The sequence below is a fragment of the Rhinatrema bivittatum genome, chromosome 9, assembly GCF_901001135.1.
Source record: "Rhinatrema bivittatum chromosome 9, aRhiBiv1.1, whole genome shotgun sequence".
In the NCBI taxonomy this organism is placed as follows: Eukaryota; Metazoa; Chordata; class Amphibia; order Gymnophiona; family Rhinatrematidae; genus Rhinatrema; species Rhinatrema bivittatum.
This window is the reverse complement of record NC_042623.1, coordinates 9,499,075-9,517,049: the sequence shown is the minus strand read 5'-3', so window position 1 is coordinate 9,517,049 and position 17,975 is coordinate 9,499,075. Positions and strand designations below refer to the sequence as shown.

General features: G+C 45.5%; 1 protein-coding gene across 1 annotated transcript in view; it reads right to left on the bottom strand.

Annotated features, from left to right (window-relative positions):
* Positions 1-17,975, bottom strand: part of FRMD4A (FERM domain containing 4A) — a 461,080-nt gene that overhangs the window by 371,597 nt on the left and 71,508 nt on the right. The gene's annotated exons all lie outside the window — the stretch shown is intronic.

Sequence of the window (17,975 nt, the reverse complement as noted above, 5' to 3'; positions counted from 1 at the left end):
GGTACCAACCAACTGGGGGTCTCAGCCGCAGAGCTGCCCGTTGCTGTGCGGAAGCTCAGCCGCAGAGCTGCTCCTTAAACATGGTGCCGCCGGGTCTCGGGGAAAGAACGCCCTTAGCGAGCAGGTGCCACCCATGCAATCACCGATGCCTCCTTTTGCTCTCAGCAGTACACGTGCAATGCAGCACCATGCGCCATGGCGAGACCTGAGGAGAAACGCACCTTATGCGGGTAAATAGGATGCCAGCCTGTCCAAACACGACCAGCAGGGAGTTCTCGGCACGGTGTGGCTGGGATTACTACAGGAGGGAATAATGATTGCCTTCTGTGATCAGATATTGTACGTGCCATGGCGTTTGATATAACATTGCATTTGGTGCATATGCCGCTGTATTTGATGTATATATGGTATATGTGTTTTTTGGAAACCTATTAGCTCCCTGGGACCTCTGTTGGCATAGGGCAAGATATAAATCAAAAGTGTAACCAAATGTAAAACTGCTTTCAGACGAGGCTCCAGAGAAACAGTGATTTCTATCATTTACTGAGGCTTATTCAGCTACGACCTGGAAAACAGAGTTGGAGAAGCTGCCCTACCACTGCTATCCGACACAGAACAGCTGACATCTGAAGATGCCAATTCAAGTCCTCTATCGGCTCTCTGTCAGAAAGCTGCTTAAATTCACTTTCAAATGTCAAATGGTAAGTTCTTCATTACAGGTACTTTGTAATCTCACCTCCGCGTGAGAGTGTGCACCGGTTACCCTAAGGCTGGAGCCAGTGTGTTCATCAAAGGATAATAAAATATATGTGCTATTCATTGCCAGAGGATGTGGTTACATAGTCAGTGTAACTGGGTTTAAAAAAGGTTTGGATACGTTCCTAGAGGGCAAATCCATAAGCTGCCATTATGGTAATTAATAAGCAATAGTAGCTTGTGATCTGTCTAATGTTTGGGTGCTTGCCAGGTTCTTATGGCCTGGATTGGCCACTGTTGGAAACAGGATGCTGGGCTGATGGACCCTTGGTCTGACCCAGTATGGCATGTTCTTATGTTCTTATTACAATACACACAAATATTCTGGGGCCAGTATTCAGCCACTATCGTCCAAGATACTCAGCGACATGGCCGTGCTATGAATATGCTTGGACTATCTTCTAGTGAGCTGGATAATTGTATCCAGTTAACTTTAGGAGAACTGAATAGCATTTCCATACTTATCCAGATAATCATGAATATCGGTGTTTATCCGGCTATGTTAGACTGACAAGTGTCTCTGCCCTGGAACACCCCCATCCCACCCTCAACTAATGACCGTGCCCAGATATTCAAATGCCGCCACTTGGCTGTTAAGTGGCAGTGAATATTGAGCCCTCTGTGTACAGCAGGGCAAATTTACATAAGATCATCAATTATCCAGCGAGATCACCAATGGGAGTTACCGACATACTTGTATGTTTTTATAATGCCCACATACTACTGAACTGCCCACTCAGCATGAGACAGCACAAGACTGGGTAACAGAATGCATTCAGCATTTATATGAAAAGCAGAACAGCTTTCATTATCGTCTGGTGCTGAGGAGGCTTCCAGAAGTTTGCTTTCGGCTGGAAAATCAAATGCATTATTTAATCTCTGCACGTGCTGAGGCTCAGGCCAAAGGCAGAATGCTGGAGTCAGCTGGACACTTGGAGGGTGCAATAGCCTTGTTTTAGAAAGATCTTGTTGCAAAAGTGCCATGTGAAGTGTACCCAGGACTATTGTAAACCTGAGTGTAATCGCAGGTCTGTAACCAGCTGATTCAGGAAAGCCACTTTTATCTTCAGCACAGAACAGAAGGTGTGAGGAGCACTTGAGTGACCTTGCAGAGAGGTCAGCACGGTGGCCCTCAGAACTCTGCACTTTTGTGGTAAAACTCTGCTATCAAGTTTTACATCTTCAGGAAGGCGGCCCTGCCTTCAACTGCTCATGGGCTCCCCCTGGGGCAAAGTTACGACGCTGCACTGTTGGAGGACATGACTCATGTTGAAAGATACAGAAGGGGGAAGACCAAAAGAATGATAGAGATGGCAAAGGTCACAGCAGCCAGGCTGAAAGCAGCCCTCCGTCAGAACCATGCTCGCCGTGGGGAAAGAGCTTGAGTTTCTTCCCAGCTCAGGGACAGGGGAGGGAGGGAGCATGAAGTAGGGTAGCACTTGGCAGACTCCCCTGGAGGCTGGGGGGGGGGGGGGGGGGGCAGGAGCAGAGTGCAGTGGCAGTGCCCTCACTGAGGGCGTTCTGGAGCACGGTCCTAAGCAAAGAGAAGCAGCTTCACCTCTGGCCCCAGTGTTTTGCTGCCTTCAAACTTTGGTGGCCAAGGAACTTGCCTCTGCTGTCTTCAGGATGGTTGTAAGGAACGGGCCAGGAACACCTCCCTGTTCAGTCAATATCGTGGGGGCGCCAAGAGCAACTGCTGCTCGGGGTGTCATTTTCTCCAGCAAATGTACTGCTTGGCCTGCACTTAAATCCAGGCCTCCACAGATCCAGGGTCAGCACAGGAATGTTCCCTCTCTGAATGATGAGCAGAGAGCGTTACCAGACAACTCATATCAAGAACACCTCGCCCAAAACGGTTATAGAATGGGACGACTCTAAAGTTAAAAGTGAGCTGGAGGCCTCGGTCAGTGCCAAACGCCAACATTTTGAATTTCTATTTGCAGTGGTTGTGTGGTTTGCTGTAAACACCGGGAGCAAGGCCCTTCAATCCAGCGCCGTGCAGCTTGATGTGGCAGTCACCCAAGTCAAAGGATTCACTGACTTTCTGCAGCAACAGAGAAGCATTGGATTGGCCTCAGAAAAAGCGTCTCAATGGACGTTGGACCTAATTCAGAGAATGACTGAAAACAATTTCTCTGTAACAGTAAAGAGGAGCCAGAGAAGATATTTAAGCCAACTTTCTGGTCATCCTGGATGAGCCTCTCATCTGACAGACTACACGATTTGAACAAATGCAAGGGTAGGCCAACAATTTTGGTTTTCTGTATGATTTTGAAAAAACTCCAAGGAATGACAGAAGAGGCATGATCCGTGCATGGATCTGAACAATTCATTGTCTGACAGGTTCTCTTGATATCGGCCATAGCAACTTTTCTTGGAGCTTTGGGTGGTACGAGAATTCATCCCTGATGGAGGAAGAGTTGCACGTCTAAGTCACTCCATCCCCACAGTAACTTTCGAAGCCCAGACGCAGCTTAAAGGATTTTATTGATAATCCCAGTCACAGTGGCTTCAGGGGAATGAAGTTTTCAAAATTATAATAATCAAGAACTGCCTAACGACAAGTTCGTCTCTAGAGGGAGGGTTAGGCTTGGCCATTTTCTCCCTCCTGAAGGAAGCAGCATCCAAACTGGGTTTCCAGCATCTGACAAGGCTTGCTGCAGGGAATGTGAGGAAGAGCCCATGCAGGCTGATTTGCCTCGGACCCCGCACCCTCCTAGGTAGGGATGTGCGGCCTCCCACAATTCACATTGTGTGGTTTTGATGGGAGAAGGGGGTTGTTATTCTATTGTGGTTCATTCTTTGTGCCTCCTACCTACAAATAACGCACACTAAAAACAAAAATCAGATGAAATGAAAGCAAACTTTCATTAGCGTTCCTGGTTCTTTCTTGTCGCTTGAAAAGGAAAGCGCACCCCCGCTCCTACAGTCAGACTTGCTCAGTGGACGTAGCGTTCTGAGAAAATGCTCGTCCTCCAGGATCACGCAAGGAGTCACAAAACCGTTTTCTCCCCAAACTCTTTGCTTCAGCTCTGCACGTCTGCGTTTGAGCCTCACTTTCTCCTGCCTCCGTTCTAAAGACCGAATTCTGCTTCCAGCCCCAGTGGGGCCCTGCTGTACAAGTGGTACCCAGGGAACCCACGAGGGATGGCATCTCATTATGAAATGTCACGTTATGACGCCTCTCAAAGCCAATAAAGCTGGCCGGCGCCCTTCAGGAACACAGACAGGGAAGTGTCAGGGTGGCAGACGCCCGACTGGAGACACGGAGACCACAGAAGATGAAATAAATGGTGTACTGAAGCCTGTTGGTTTACCTAGGGCAACACCGTACTGAAGTTAATAATGAACTTTTATGCAGATTCACATTACTATTTCCTGAAATGTTCTTTACAAAAGGCAAAGTGAAAGACGTCTCAACAAAAAGCAAGCTGCAATAGTCCCGCAGTGAAAAGAGCTGAGTGACCAGGGCTTTCGAGGATCCGGCTGGGCACAGGTAATTTATGGTCCCAGCTCCGTAGCCACCTGCCCTGGCTCACCCTACATCTGCCCTTCCAATGAGTGGCTGCTAGGGAAACACTAAGGTGGACTGCTTCAAAGGGTCTCTCACAGGCCAGCCAAAACCATCAGCAGTTCCTTAATTCAACAGCAAAGAGAGATTCCTTCTTAATTCAGAGCTGGCAATTCATTTACCCCTGGCTTGAAAAGAACGTGCTTTTCTGCATTTATGCTTCAAAAAGCAGTTTCCCCCCCTAGGGCAAAATTCTTTACGGAATGAAGTCCTACCCCTGTTATATTAAGGCATCCAGCAAAGATGACCTGGGGTTGTCTTTACTCACCCACGAGAATCCTTGCTCTAGGTAAGCTTGTAACATATGGCTGCAGGGAAATCCTTAGTTCACTGGTGCCCTCTCTGAGTTTCAAACATAATGACTCAAGTGTCTTTCAAACTCAAGGGGAATGTGGACTGTATCGTAGGCGTTGGGAATTCCCAGTTCTGTACACAAGGTTTTCACAATGGTCCTTCCACTCACGGTCATTGTGAGGCACTTTAAGCATCCACCCACCATCGCCATGCATCCATAAGGAAACAAATAAATCCTGCAATTTTGTTTGCTACGTAAGTGCCCCCCATGAATCCAAAGTAATCTAAGTTTTCTGTGTTGTTGGTAACCCTAGTCACACACCCACACATTCAGCCTGGGGCTCTTGCTTCCTTTTAGGTAGGACACCTTTTCTGAATCGCTGATCCTGAATACAATAATCACTGTTGGCTGTGAATATTAATGCCACACCAGTGGCAATCCAAAATTATAATATTTTCATTATTTGCCAAGGCAAATTTAGCTGTTAAAGGGCTAAAATTCTTCATTATATTGCCAATTATAACAATGTCAAATATGTTACCTTTAAACACTAATCACAATTTATGTGTTTTTGTATCTTAATATGAATTTGTTAAGTACGATTATTTCATTTGGCCATTCAACCCCAGGCATGGTAACGAACTGATGCTTAGAAAAATTCCCCCATACTGCACCGATACGTTTGAATACCTTCACCCCTTATACGATTTGAATTTAAAAAATCCCAGTTCACTTACAAACATGTCCATTAGCAGGTGCTCCAAGGTTACTTCAATATCTTCCAATTTTGCCGCTAAAGTCATTGTGATCGGAAATATTATCTAAGTTCTTCTGGAAGAAAACCAGTCCAAGGCAAGTTATCTGTTGGCTCCCAAAGGTAGAACTACTTTTTACCAGTTTGGGAAACTCTGCTATTTGCAGCTGAAGTGATATGAAATCTCATGTCTAGCCTGGGTGCACTCCTTCGGGTTGAAGAACTGATTATTTCATCTCGGAAAAAATGTCTTCAGAAGCTCCAATCTTTGTGCTCGTCTTCCTGTTATTGCTTGACAATTACGAGTACTGCCCTGCATCTGGGAAACCACAACAGAGAGAGAGCGAGAGGATGGACTACAACGGGCTAAGGGGGATATTTATAGGATGACATGTTTTGACTCAACTCCATTTCTCTGTTGTATTTTGACCTTTTATGAATGGCTGGACACACTGGGACGTATTGTAAAATGGGGGCAGTGAGTCTCACAGACGCTGGCTGTGACCAAGGCTAGGCCAATTCACACAGGCCCACCATCAATGGGTCTTTGTACATGAGATCAGACTCTTTTCTGTTACAAGTGACAGAAAAGGGCCCAGTCTTGTGAAAAACAAGGAAACAAGAGATGCTCAGAGACTCATTCTTCCTAGGCGTATTATTAGATGCTCACAACCCTCCCCAAAAAATTAAAAATAAAATGAGAGCACAGTGACAGTCCACATGCCATCAAATTATTGGGAAGCATCAGAAACCGTGCTGGAGTTGGTGTAGTTTAGATTTCGGAGCATTTCAGCTTGTCTGCCACCGCGTATGTTAAATACTTTCTGTAAAATCTCTTCATTTTCCGACAAGGCTTGGACTCTGTAGCAAAGATCAAACATGCTCATGCTCATCTCCACGAAAATCCTTCAAGCCATGTTTTAACAGAAACATATGGGTTTGATGTAAAAAGGAACAGAAGGGACTCGTGGAGGGTCCAGAAATGGACACTTCTTTGAAGAGGTTTCAGGTTTTGTATTCCTTGCAGATTGCAATGTCTTTTATTGGCCCAACATAAGAATTATCCAAAGACAATGACGTCCATGTCTCCCAGCGCCCTTCTTCACATGTCAGACGAGTATTTTTAAGCTCTCTCTGGTCTCCATCCTCAAGATGAGAGGCCGCATTACGGATTTTAGTGCTACAGTAATACCTGGCAGAGAGGGTTCTCTTGGGCCACGTGGTCTGTCCTGTGACCTCTGCCCATCGTGTCACCATCGTGTCACCCTATTCCATCTCCACTTATCTCTTTCCCTCTGTATTTATCCCAAGTAGGCTAGACTTCTCCCACCATTTTAGTCACTACAGCTGTGCTGGGCAGCATTATCTCACCATCCTCTTGATAAAGAAGAATTTCCACACATTTTCTGCCTTCCTCCAATTTCAGATCATATTAACACTAGACGCCTATGACCCTGAACGCTTCAGATTTCCAAATAAAAAATTAAGAGGCTACAAAGATCATGGTAAAGAATGAAAACTGAGATTGCTTGTGAAGTAGGGAAACCCCACACACCTAACAGGAAATCATGCATTCCAGGCACAATTAGGTTGCAGTTAAAGTACGAAATCATTTTATTTCAGAACAAAAGAAGTTGCCATACTGGGTCAGTCCGAGGGTCCATCAAGCCCAGCATCCTGTTTCCAACAGTGGCCTAATCAGATCACAAGTATCTAGCAAATACCCACACATTACATAGATCCCAAGCTACTAATGCCGGCAACAAGAAATGGCTACTTCCTAAGTCAGCTTGATAAATAGCAGTTTATGGACTTCTCCTCCAGGAACTTATCCAATCCTTTTTTAAACCCAGCTACACTAACTGCCCTAAACAAATCCTTCAGCAATGAATTTCAGAGCTTAACTGCGCACTGAATGAAAAAGAATTTTCTCCGATTAGTCTTAAATGTGCTACTTGCTAACTTCATGGAGTGCCCCCTAGTCTTTCTACTATCCGAAAGAGTAAATAACCGAGTCACATCTACTCATTCAAGACCTCTCATGGTCTTAAACACCTCTATCATATCCCCCCTCAGCCGTCTCTTCTCCAAGCTGAAAAGTCCTAACCTCTTTAGTCTTTCCTCATAGGGGAGCTGTTCCATCCCCTTATCATTTTAGTTGCCCTTATCTGTACCTTCTCCATCGCAATTATATCTTTTTTGAGATGCGGCGACCTGAATTGTACACAGTATTCAAGGTGCGGTCTCACCATGGAGCGATATAGAGGCATTATGACATTTTCCGTTCTATTATCCATTCCCTTCCTAATAATTCCTAACATTCTGTTTGCTTTTTTGACTGCCGCAGCACACTGAGCCGATGCCTAGAACCTTATCCTAGGTGGGAGCTCCTAATATGGAACCTAACATTGTGCAACTACAGCAAGGATTATTTTTTCCTATATGCAACACCTTGCACTGTCCACATTAAATTTCATTTGCCATTTGGAAGCCCAATCTTCCAGTCTCGCAAGGTCCTCTTGCAATTTGTCACAATCTGCATGTGATTTAACTATTCTGAATAATTTTCTGTCATTTGCAAATCTGATCACCTCAATAGGTCTGAAATTTCATTTTTTAGTTCCTTCAGTACCCTAGGATGCATACCATCCAGTCCAGGTGATTTGCTACTCTTTAGTTTGTCATTCTTGCCTACTACATCTTCCAGGTTCACAGTGATTTGGTTCAGTTCGTCTGACTCATCACCCCTGAAAACCATCTCCGGAACTGGTATCTCCCCAACATCCTCATTAGTAAACACAGAAGCAAAGAAATCATTTAGTCTTTCTGCAATGGCCTTATCTTCCCTAAGACTCCCTCGCAGGTTTCTTGCTTTGGATATATTTTAAAAGTTTTTATTATGAGTTTTTGCCTCTATGTTCAACTTCATTTCAAATTCTCTCTTCGCCTGTCTTATCAATGTTTTACACTTAACTTGACAATGCTAATGCTTTATCCTATTTTCTTCAGAAGGATCCTTCTTCCAATTTTTGAAGGAAGGTTTTTTTTGGCTAAAATAGCCTCTTTCACCTCACCTTTTAACCATGCCAGCAACCATATGGCTGTCCTTCCACCTTTCTTCATGTGTGGAATACATCTGGATTGTGCTTCTAAGATGGTATTTTAAACAATGTCCATGTCTGTTGTACACTCTTAACCTTTGCAGCTGCACCTTCCAGTTTTTTTTTAATTATTTTCCTCATTTTATCAAAGTTTCCCTTTTTAAAATTTAGTGTTAGAGCTGCAGATTTACTTATTGTCCCCCTTCCAGTTATTAGTTTAAATTTGATCATGTTATGATCTCTGTTGCCAAGTGGCCCCACCACCGTTACTTCTCTCACCAAATCTTGCGTTCCACTAAGAATTAAATCTAAAATAGCTCCCTCTCTTGTTGGTTCCTGAACCAATTGCTCCATGTTTTATTGTAACTTTCTCACATCCTTTTTCTGATTCCCTGTATTTAAAAGTTCAAGGTTCTTATTGAGAATATTGTTTATTACGCTACGTTATGCTCTCACACTTTGTTAATTGTAAACCGGGTTGATGTGATGCCTGTCATGAAACTCGGTATAACAAAAACATTAAATAAAATAAATAAAAATAAATGAAGCAATCGTTTATTCTATCCAGGAACTTTATGTCTCTAGCAAGTCCTGATGTTACATTTACCCAATTGAAATCTCCCATTATTATTGCACTGCCAAATTGGTTAGCTTCCCTGATTTTTCTTAGCATCTCACCATCTTGCCCAGGTGGACGGTAGTATACCCCTATCACTATAGTCTTCCCTGACACACAAGGGATTTCTACCCATAAAGATTCAATTTTGTATTTAGTCTCATGCAGGATGTTTATCCTGTTGGACTCTATGCCAACCCGGACATAAAGCGCCACACCTTCTGCCAAGTGCTCCTCTCTGTCATTGCGATATAATTTGTACCCTGGTATAGCACTATCCCATTGGTTATCCTCTTTCCACCATGTCTCTGAGATGCCAATTAAGTCTATGTCCTCATTCACTGCTATACATTCTAATTCTCCCATCTTACGCCTTAGACTTCTGGCATTGGCATACAGACATTTCAAAGTGTGTTTTCTGTTGGAATTAACAGCCTGCTTTTCAGTTGACAGGGATAATTTGGAATCCTTTAGCACAGGTACTGTTCTAACTTTTATCTATTCGCAGTAAAAGAGTTCTTATGAATTTGTCGCAGATGTGAAATGTTCCCCTACTACACACAGCAGAGCTCTGATTTCTCAGTCAGCTACGTCAGAAGAGGCTGACTGGTGTTACGATTGGTGGTCCATGGGCTCATCCAGCGGACAGCCACACTTACCACCAGTCCTGCCGCTGGGGAAGGGGACCCCCCCCCCCTCCCCCGGAGCTGCACAGTGCTTTCCTGCGTGTAGCCGGCCTTCCTCGCTGCTCCCTCCGCTGTCAAGACGAATGCTTCTGCCCGTGTGGCAAGCCCCTGCTCCAGCCTGGCTTGTGACACTGTTCCTATTCCAGGGACGTGTGTGCGCCAACACCGGCCTTCTTAAAGGGCCCACGGCAGGAAAACTCCTGGGATGCATCAAGAGGAAGTCATCGGCAGAGAACTATATAAGGCCACCTTGGCAGCTCCTCCTTGCTTTGGCAATGGGTCATAAGAACATAAGAATAGAAGAACATGCCATACTGGGTCAGACCAAGGGTCCATCAAGCCCAGGGTCCTGTTTCCAACAGTGGCCAATCCAGGCCATAAGAACCTGGAAAATACCCCAAAACTAAGTCTATTCCATGTCACCGTTGCCAGTAATAGCAGTGGCTATTTTCTAAGTCAACTTAATTCAACTCCCCAAGGTCGACTCCTTAGGGAGTAGTGGATTGCCTGCATTCCTGTCTTCGATTCTTGGCTCCTGCTTGCTGTGGTTCCTGAGTCTGGGTCTCCTGTCCATGGTTTCCTCCTCTGCTTGTCCTTGGATTTCCTCCTCAGTGGTCAGTTCCTCTCATTTGTCTTCAGTGTCTTCATGTCCCTGGGCTCCTCGTCTTCCTCCTCTTCGTCTTCCTTGTGGATTGATCTGCTGGCTTTAATTCTGGACCAGACCACGATGCTGCACGTACTCTGCCTGCTTGGACACCAGCCTTGCTCCTCACTGCCTGCCTCGATCCCCGCTTAGACTCCGACCTTGGTTCTCGCTGCCTGCCTCCGACCACGGCCTGTGCACAGATGTTGCTGTGTTCTGCCTGCCTTAATCACTCCTCGACCTTGGGCTGAACTTCCGCTGACCGCTCAGCATGCTGGCCCGCAGCATTTCCCGCCTGCCACCACTGCAGAGGCTCCCACTTAAGACCAGCCGGCCCTGGCACCCGAGGGCTCAACCTAAGGGGAACGTGGGCTGCTATTGGCAAAGCTCCAGTTGGGCCTCTGCTTCCACCAGCTCTGCCTGCCGACGATGGGGACCTGCGGGGCTGCTCCCCACAGGTAGCGCCAACTCCCCCTTGATCCAAGGTTCCCTATCTGTAACAACTGGTGAAGGAAACAGGTCCAGGTTGAGGCACAGGCGACTGCCTAGGGTAGCAAAGTTTGAAGGTGCCACATATCTGCGGTGAAAGAGGACTGCACGTCTGCTTGCTGGCAGAGCTTCAAAGCGAGCGCCAGCATAGCACTCCGCCTATGGGCACCGAAATCTCATATCCGGCCACCAGCAGAAGCTGCCTCTTTCTCAACCGGCTAAGGACATTTGTCAAATTATCTGGAAAAGTACTGTAATTACCCTGAAACAGCTGGATCCTAGGAGTGAGAAAACCCTATGTAAAGTAAAGCTGAAGGCATAGCAGAACTGTATCAGCCTCTCTGATCTCTCAGTGTGAAAGACAGTCTTCTTACCATGGGGATTTCGGAGGGAATTTTGCTTATCTCTAAGGTAAAATGAAAATATTTCTCTGAATAGGCTTCTGAAAAAAGTCTTTAGAGGTTGAAAAATGGTCTTTCTCTTTGTTTCTCTTAAAGCAGAATTGTTTTCTGTTAATCACAGAATTAGAGATTTCAGTGCCGACTTCTATAGGAGCAGTGGATGGGTGACCAGGCTGACTGCGACCCTTGAGCCCAACTATGATCTGCTTTATATACTGGATAAATGGATTAAACAACCAAGCTTGGATTTTACTGCTCGTATAATGGATGCTAAAGTTAATAGAATGACTGAGCGAGACACCAGCTCCCTTTCTCTATTCAGTGGGATGAATCTCCAGCTTGTTCCAAGAGCAGGAGGCAGCGACAGTGGTGCCAGGCACAAAACACGGCAGAAGGAGCAGAGACGCCAGTCCCCCTTGGTGATGGGGCAGTGAGTGCAGGTCTCCCTTTCTCCCGCGGGGATGAATTGCCAATAATCTCGTCACAAACCAAGCCTTCGACTCCCGCTTTAGTCAGAGCGTAGCACTGCTGTGACGTTTTGGGAAGCCCCACAGGCCGTTCTCTCTTGCACTGACTCTTAAGAGGCCTCACTCCTTGCAGCTTTACTCAGCTGAAGATCTCTCTTCCTCATTTAAGCCCACCGGCTGTCTGCATAACTGCCTGAATTAATTCTTCCTCGCCGTTTTAACTTATGGCCTCTTGTTGTTTTCTGCGTCCCGTCTGTCGTCTCGCCTAGACTGTATGCTCCAAGGAGCTGGCACTGTCTCTTACGTGCCCGGTAGGGCTGCACAAATACCTGCCGCCTTCTGCTACAAAGAATAATAATAATGGCGGAAACGTGTGAAAACAGAGGTCTCCCTGCACGACCTTGAGCAGGGCAGAAGATCCCAGGGGGCCTAGGCCCATCCCAGTCTGGAACCCCGTTTTCTCTCTCACACCTCCTTTCATCACCCCATGGTGCTGGCTTCGTGGCCGCTCCTGCCACTGGTCCCGCAACGCACTCTGGTTCCCCCTGACCTTTACCAGTGACTTTGTTGACACAGTCTTTAAAGTGGACATTAAAACTCCACATCGCAGGCACCAATTTGCACGGGGCACATATTCACCACTCTTCTCTGTGATATTCACTGCAGGACGGCCTGAATGGCCGTGTTCAGTGAATATCAGTGAGGTGCACGCCCAGTGAGTCAAAATAAATGACTCATACAAAGTACATCCGAAAATTATCTAAATCATAAAAAAAGAACTATACCGTCATTTATTTCAAAAAAAGAGGAAAAACAAAGTGATTTCTATTTACTAATAAGCGGATCACTAAAAGAAATAGAAAAAGGAAACATTGGGCATTACAAATCCCTCTTTCCACATCCTCCTGATGCTGCTCGTCTGGTGCTGCTCTGCTCCGGCCCCGGCCCGCACTGCTGTTCCTCCTCCTGCTCTTTACTGCCACGTGGGCCTGGGGCCTGTACTGCCTTTGCTTGCACCGGGGATGCGCTTTTCTTCTTCTGCCTCTGGTTGCGATGCAGGTTCTGTCCTTCCCCGCCCACGTGGACCACACCGTGGTGCTTTCTCTTCAGCCAGTGTGGGCGGGAAGGAGAGACCATGTTTTGGCCACCCTCCACGCCCCCCGACCAATGGCGCTCTAGGCAGCTGCCTAGTTGCCTAGTGCTTCCACCGGCCCTGAGGAGGGGGGGAAGCAGGAGATAGCCCAACCCTGAATCAGAAAGAACAGGGAAGGGGGTGAGGAGTTCGACCCAAGGAAAACTCTCCATCTGAGGTTTGCAATATTGAATGGGGTTTGTTTTTTTTGCAACCCATTCAACAGATGCGGGAAGTTGAAGAGTCAACGCAAAATGTTACAAGGACAGATTGTCCAATTCACTATCTGTACGTGACTCTTGTTCTAAACAATAGTGTTTTACACGAGGGTGACCCAATGGCCATGTGGTAGCTGTGCACACTTCTTGAACGGAGGAGGCGACTGCTTGCAGGTGATGAGTTTTTAAGCGTTGTGGACTGTACAGGTGATTATCCATTTACATAAGGTTTGTTTGGTTACTGCTGATCCTGGCTTTTTGTTGTCGATGGATATGAAAAGCTGCGGAGACTAGAATTCCTCAATGCAACTTAAGCTACCCTTCGAGAGAGCGCATGTTAGATTTAGTAATTACGTCAAGGATTTTGATCTGGTAAATCTCCAGTGGTTAACTTTTGTCTCTTGGACTGAGGATGGTTTCATTTTGTTTTCTGTGTCCTCTTTTTTTTAAAGATGAATTTTAAGTTTTATACTTTAGTGGGTAGACGTAATCTCCAGGCCATTGATAAAATGACTCTGGCTGATAAGGGTCAACATTTTTCAGCAGGCTTTTCAGAACTCTCCTTGACTAAGCAAATGGATGAATGGAATTTAGTCTTGAAAAAAGCATTAGATGAACTTAAGATAAAAAGACAATCAAATGCAGGTTTGGTTCTGCTTAAGCGTCAAGTTCACCAATCCGAAAGAAAATGGCAAAAGAATAAGACAGAACAATTTGCTGCTATGCAAAGCAACTATTAATCATTACAAAACTGAGAGTAAGAAAGCAAAGAGGGATGTTTTTCAACCTGTGCCTGATATTAATCCTTCTTCACTTTCAACAGAAAGCAGTTTCTTTTCAAGAAAAGATTGTGAATATTCTGCATCCAAAGCAGGATCTGAAAGATAAGCTTCAAGCTGTTAGTAATCAGATTAAAAAGATGGCTGCTTGGAGTAATGACAACCTATCTGTAAATAATCAGTCTGACACGTTGTCTACTAACACTAGAGAGAAATTAGTGGGACAAGCTCTTGGAAAGCTTTTAATCTGACTGTAATTCTAGGTATGGAAAATGGTCTTGTTTCAATGAACAACCCAACCTCACAATTAGACCCAATGCCCTCTATTTTAGTCAAGGATAAGGAGTTGGGGCTTGCTAAGCCATTAATGTCTATGGTTAATACAAATCGTGGCTTACCATACTAGGTCAGACCAAGTGTCCATCAAGCCCAGTATCCTGTATCCAACAGTGGCCAAGCCAGGTCACAAGTCCCTGGCAGGATCCCAAGGGGTAGAGAGATTCCAAGCTGCTTATCCCAGGGATAAGAAGTGGATTTCTGCAACTCTCCCTTAATAATTCTTAATGGACTTTTCCTCCAGGAACTTATCCAAACCTTTTTTAAACGCAGCTATACTAATAGCTTTCACCACATTCTCTGGCAACAAATTCCAGAACTTAATTATGCATTGAGTAAAAAAATATTTTCTCTTATTAGTTTTAAATGCATTACCCAGTAACTTAATTGTGTCCCCTCTGGTCTTTGTATTTTTTGAAAGAGTAAACAACTAACTGACATTTTCTCGTTCCACTCCACTCATTATTTTATAGACCTCTCTCATATCTCCCCTCAGCCGTCTCTTCTCCAAGCTGAAGAGTCCTAACCTCTTTAGCCTTTCCTCATAGGGGAGCTGTTCCTCCCCTTTATCGTTTTGGTAGCCCTTCTCTGTACCTTCTCCATCGCAACTATATCTTGAGATGCGGCGACCAGAATTGTACACAGTATTCAAGGTGCGGTCTCACCATGGAGCAATATAGAGGCATTGTGACATTTTCCATTTTATTCTCCATTCCTTTCCTAATAATCCCCAGCATCCTATTTGCTTTCTTGGCTGCTGCTGCTGCACACTGAGCAGAAGATTTCAACTATTTTCAATGATGACCCCTAGATCCTTTCCCTGAGTGGTGACTCCTAATGTGGAACCTTGCATTCCTGTAGCTATAATTTGGGTTACTCTTCCCTAATGCATTATTTTACACTTGTCCACATTAAATTTCATTTGCCATTTACATGCCCAGTCTCCCAGTTTTGCAAGATCCTCTTGCAATTTCTCACAATCCTCTTGTGATTTGATAACTTTAAATAATTTTGGTCATTGGCAAATTTCATCACCTCACTTGTTGTTCCCATTTCCAGGTCATTTATAAATATATTAAAAAGCATCGCTCCCAGAACAGATCCCTGGTGCACGCCACTATTCACATTTTTCATTGGGAGAAGTTACCATGTAGCCCTACTTTCTATTTTCTATCTTTTAACCAGTTGGCAATTCACAATAGGACACTGCCCCCTATCCCATGACTTTCTAATTTTCTAAGAAGTCTCTCATTAGGGACTTTGTCAAATGCTTTCTGGAAATCCAGATAAATTATATCAACTGGTTCACCCATATCCACGTTTATTTACGCCTTCAAAAAAATGTAGCAAATTTGTGAGGCAAGACGTCCCTTGGCTAAATCCATGTTGGCTTTGTCTCACTAAACTATGCTTACTTATATTTTCAGCAATTTTGTTCTTTATGATAGAAACTATCATTTTGCCTGGCAGAGACAGCAGACTCATTGGTTTGTAAGTTCCTGGATCACCCCTTGATCCCTTTTTAAAAACTGCTGTTACATTGACAACCTTCCAGTCTTCAGGTATCATAGATGATGTTATTGATAGTTTACAAATTTCCAATAGGAGGTCCACAATTTCATTTCTCAGTATTTTCAGCACTCTGGGATGTATACCATCTGGTCCAGGTGATTTACTACTCTTTATTTTGTCAATTTGCCCTAGTACATCTTCCAGGTTCACTGAGATTTGTTTCAATTCCTCTGAATCATCACCTTTGAATATCATTTCTGGCATGGGTTTCTGGCGAGGAAACACACGCGGAAACGCCATTGCACTAATCTTTGAATTTGAAATCAAGACGGACTACAATTACAACGCTGAACTGAGCCCTTGAGAAAGAACAACGGGAGTTCGAAACATGGTTCCATGTCGGGCATGTTTACTGTCCCTGGCTTCAGCGAAGTTTTAAGTTAAGTAAATGGATTCAAAAGAACCACATGATTTGCACATTGCATAAGAAAAAATATCGAAAAAAATTGGACTTTGACCGATGATTAAATATAAGGTTATTCATCTAGCAGTTTTATGCATAAGATGAAGCCTATTATGACAGGTCATTAATATCCTGCATCTCTATTAATACTGTGATAACTATTGGCACTTGTGGTTATTGTGATGGATATATCTCTTACATCTTCCTCACTGAATCCTGAAGCAAAGAATTAATTTAGTCTCTCTGCTATGGTTTTGTCATCCCTAAGTGCTCCTTTAACCCCCTGATCATGTAATGGGCCAACTGACTCCCTCGCAGGCTTTTTACCTCAAATGTACCTGAAAGTTTTTATTACGAATTTCTGCTTCCACAGCAAGCTTCTTTTCAAATTCTGTCTTTGCCTTCCTTATCAATGCTTTGCATCTGACTTGCCAGTGCTTATGCTGTTTCTTGTTTTCTTCATTCAGATCCTTTTCCAGTTCTTGAAGATGTTCTTTAAGATATTATAGCCTCTCTCACTTCATCTTTCAACCATGCTGGTAGTTATTTAGCCTTCTTTCCACCTTTTCTATGCGTGGAATACATCTGTTCTGGGCTTCCACGTGTTGCACTGGTAGTGGACCCTTGGGCCGAAGTAGGGTTGACGCTACCCCTAGGGCAAGCCCCACGGGTCCCCAGCATCGGGAGGCAGAGGCCAACTGGAGCTTCGCCAATACCAGCCCACATTCCCCACAGGTTGAGCCCTTGGGTGCCAGGGCCGGCTGGTCTTAGGCAGGCCTCAGTGAGACGACTCCCAGTAGATGGTGTAGCAGGTAGCCAGGGACCAGCAGAGGTATCAGAGGGACCAAGACAGGTCAGGCAGGAGTTCAGAGGCCCAGGCACCAAAGAAGGGCCAGACACGAGAGCAGGTGACACCCGGACAGCAGAAGGCCGGAGCCTGAGAGAGCCAAGTCCAAGAGATACCGAAGGCGTAGTCGAACACACGCAAGAGTTGAGGCAGGCGGCAGAGCTAGTCAAGGTGCAATGGAGCAATAGCCAAGGAAGGGAATCAGTCCAGAGCGTAGTTCCAATGAAGCAAGGGTTAAAGCCAGAAATCAGTCCTGAGCATAGTTCCAACGAAGCAAGGGTCAAAGCCAATAATCAGTCCTGAGCGTAGTTCCAACGAAGCAAGGGTCAAAGCAAGAAGTCAGCCCAAGCGTGGTCCAAGCGAAGCAGGGGTCAAAGCCAGTAATCAGCCCAAGCGTGCTCCAAGTGTAGCAGGGGTTAAAGCCAGAAGTCAGTCCAAGCAAGGCTAGGGAGGACCAGGAACGGAATCAGGAACTGGAACCAGGAACAAGGTCAGGAACAGGAACCAGGAAGGACGTCAGGAACTAGGACGAGCAACGAGCACACGACAAGCGTGGAGACCTGTTGCCAAGGCAAGGAACAAGTGGCGGGCCCTTGCCTAAGTAGCAGGGCCCGATGATGTCATCATCTGGGGCCGCAGGTAGGATTCCTGCTGCTGCCCCTTAAAAGAGGAAGAGGCGCGCTCCATAGGAGAAAGCTGGCCGCTGGACGGCGGCGTTTCCCCACGGCACACATGGGAGACCCGCCGGGAAACTGGAGGAGTCCGTGGAAAGAGCAGGGAGAGCCTGAGGAGCCCGCAGAGGGAGGACAGACATAGTCCGGGAGCCAGGCACCGGAGGTGAGTAGGCCCGGTCGCGGGCCTGCCACAACAGGAACACGCAACACCAAATGGTATTTTTAAACAACATCC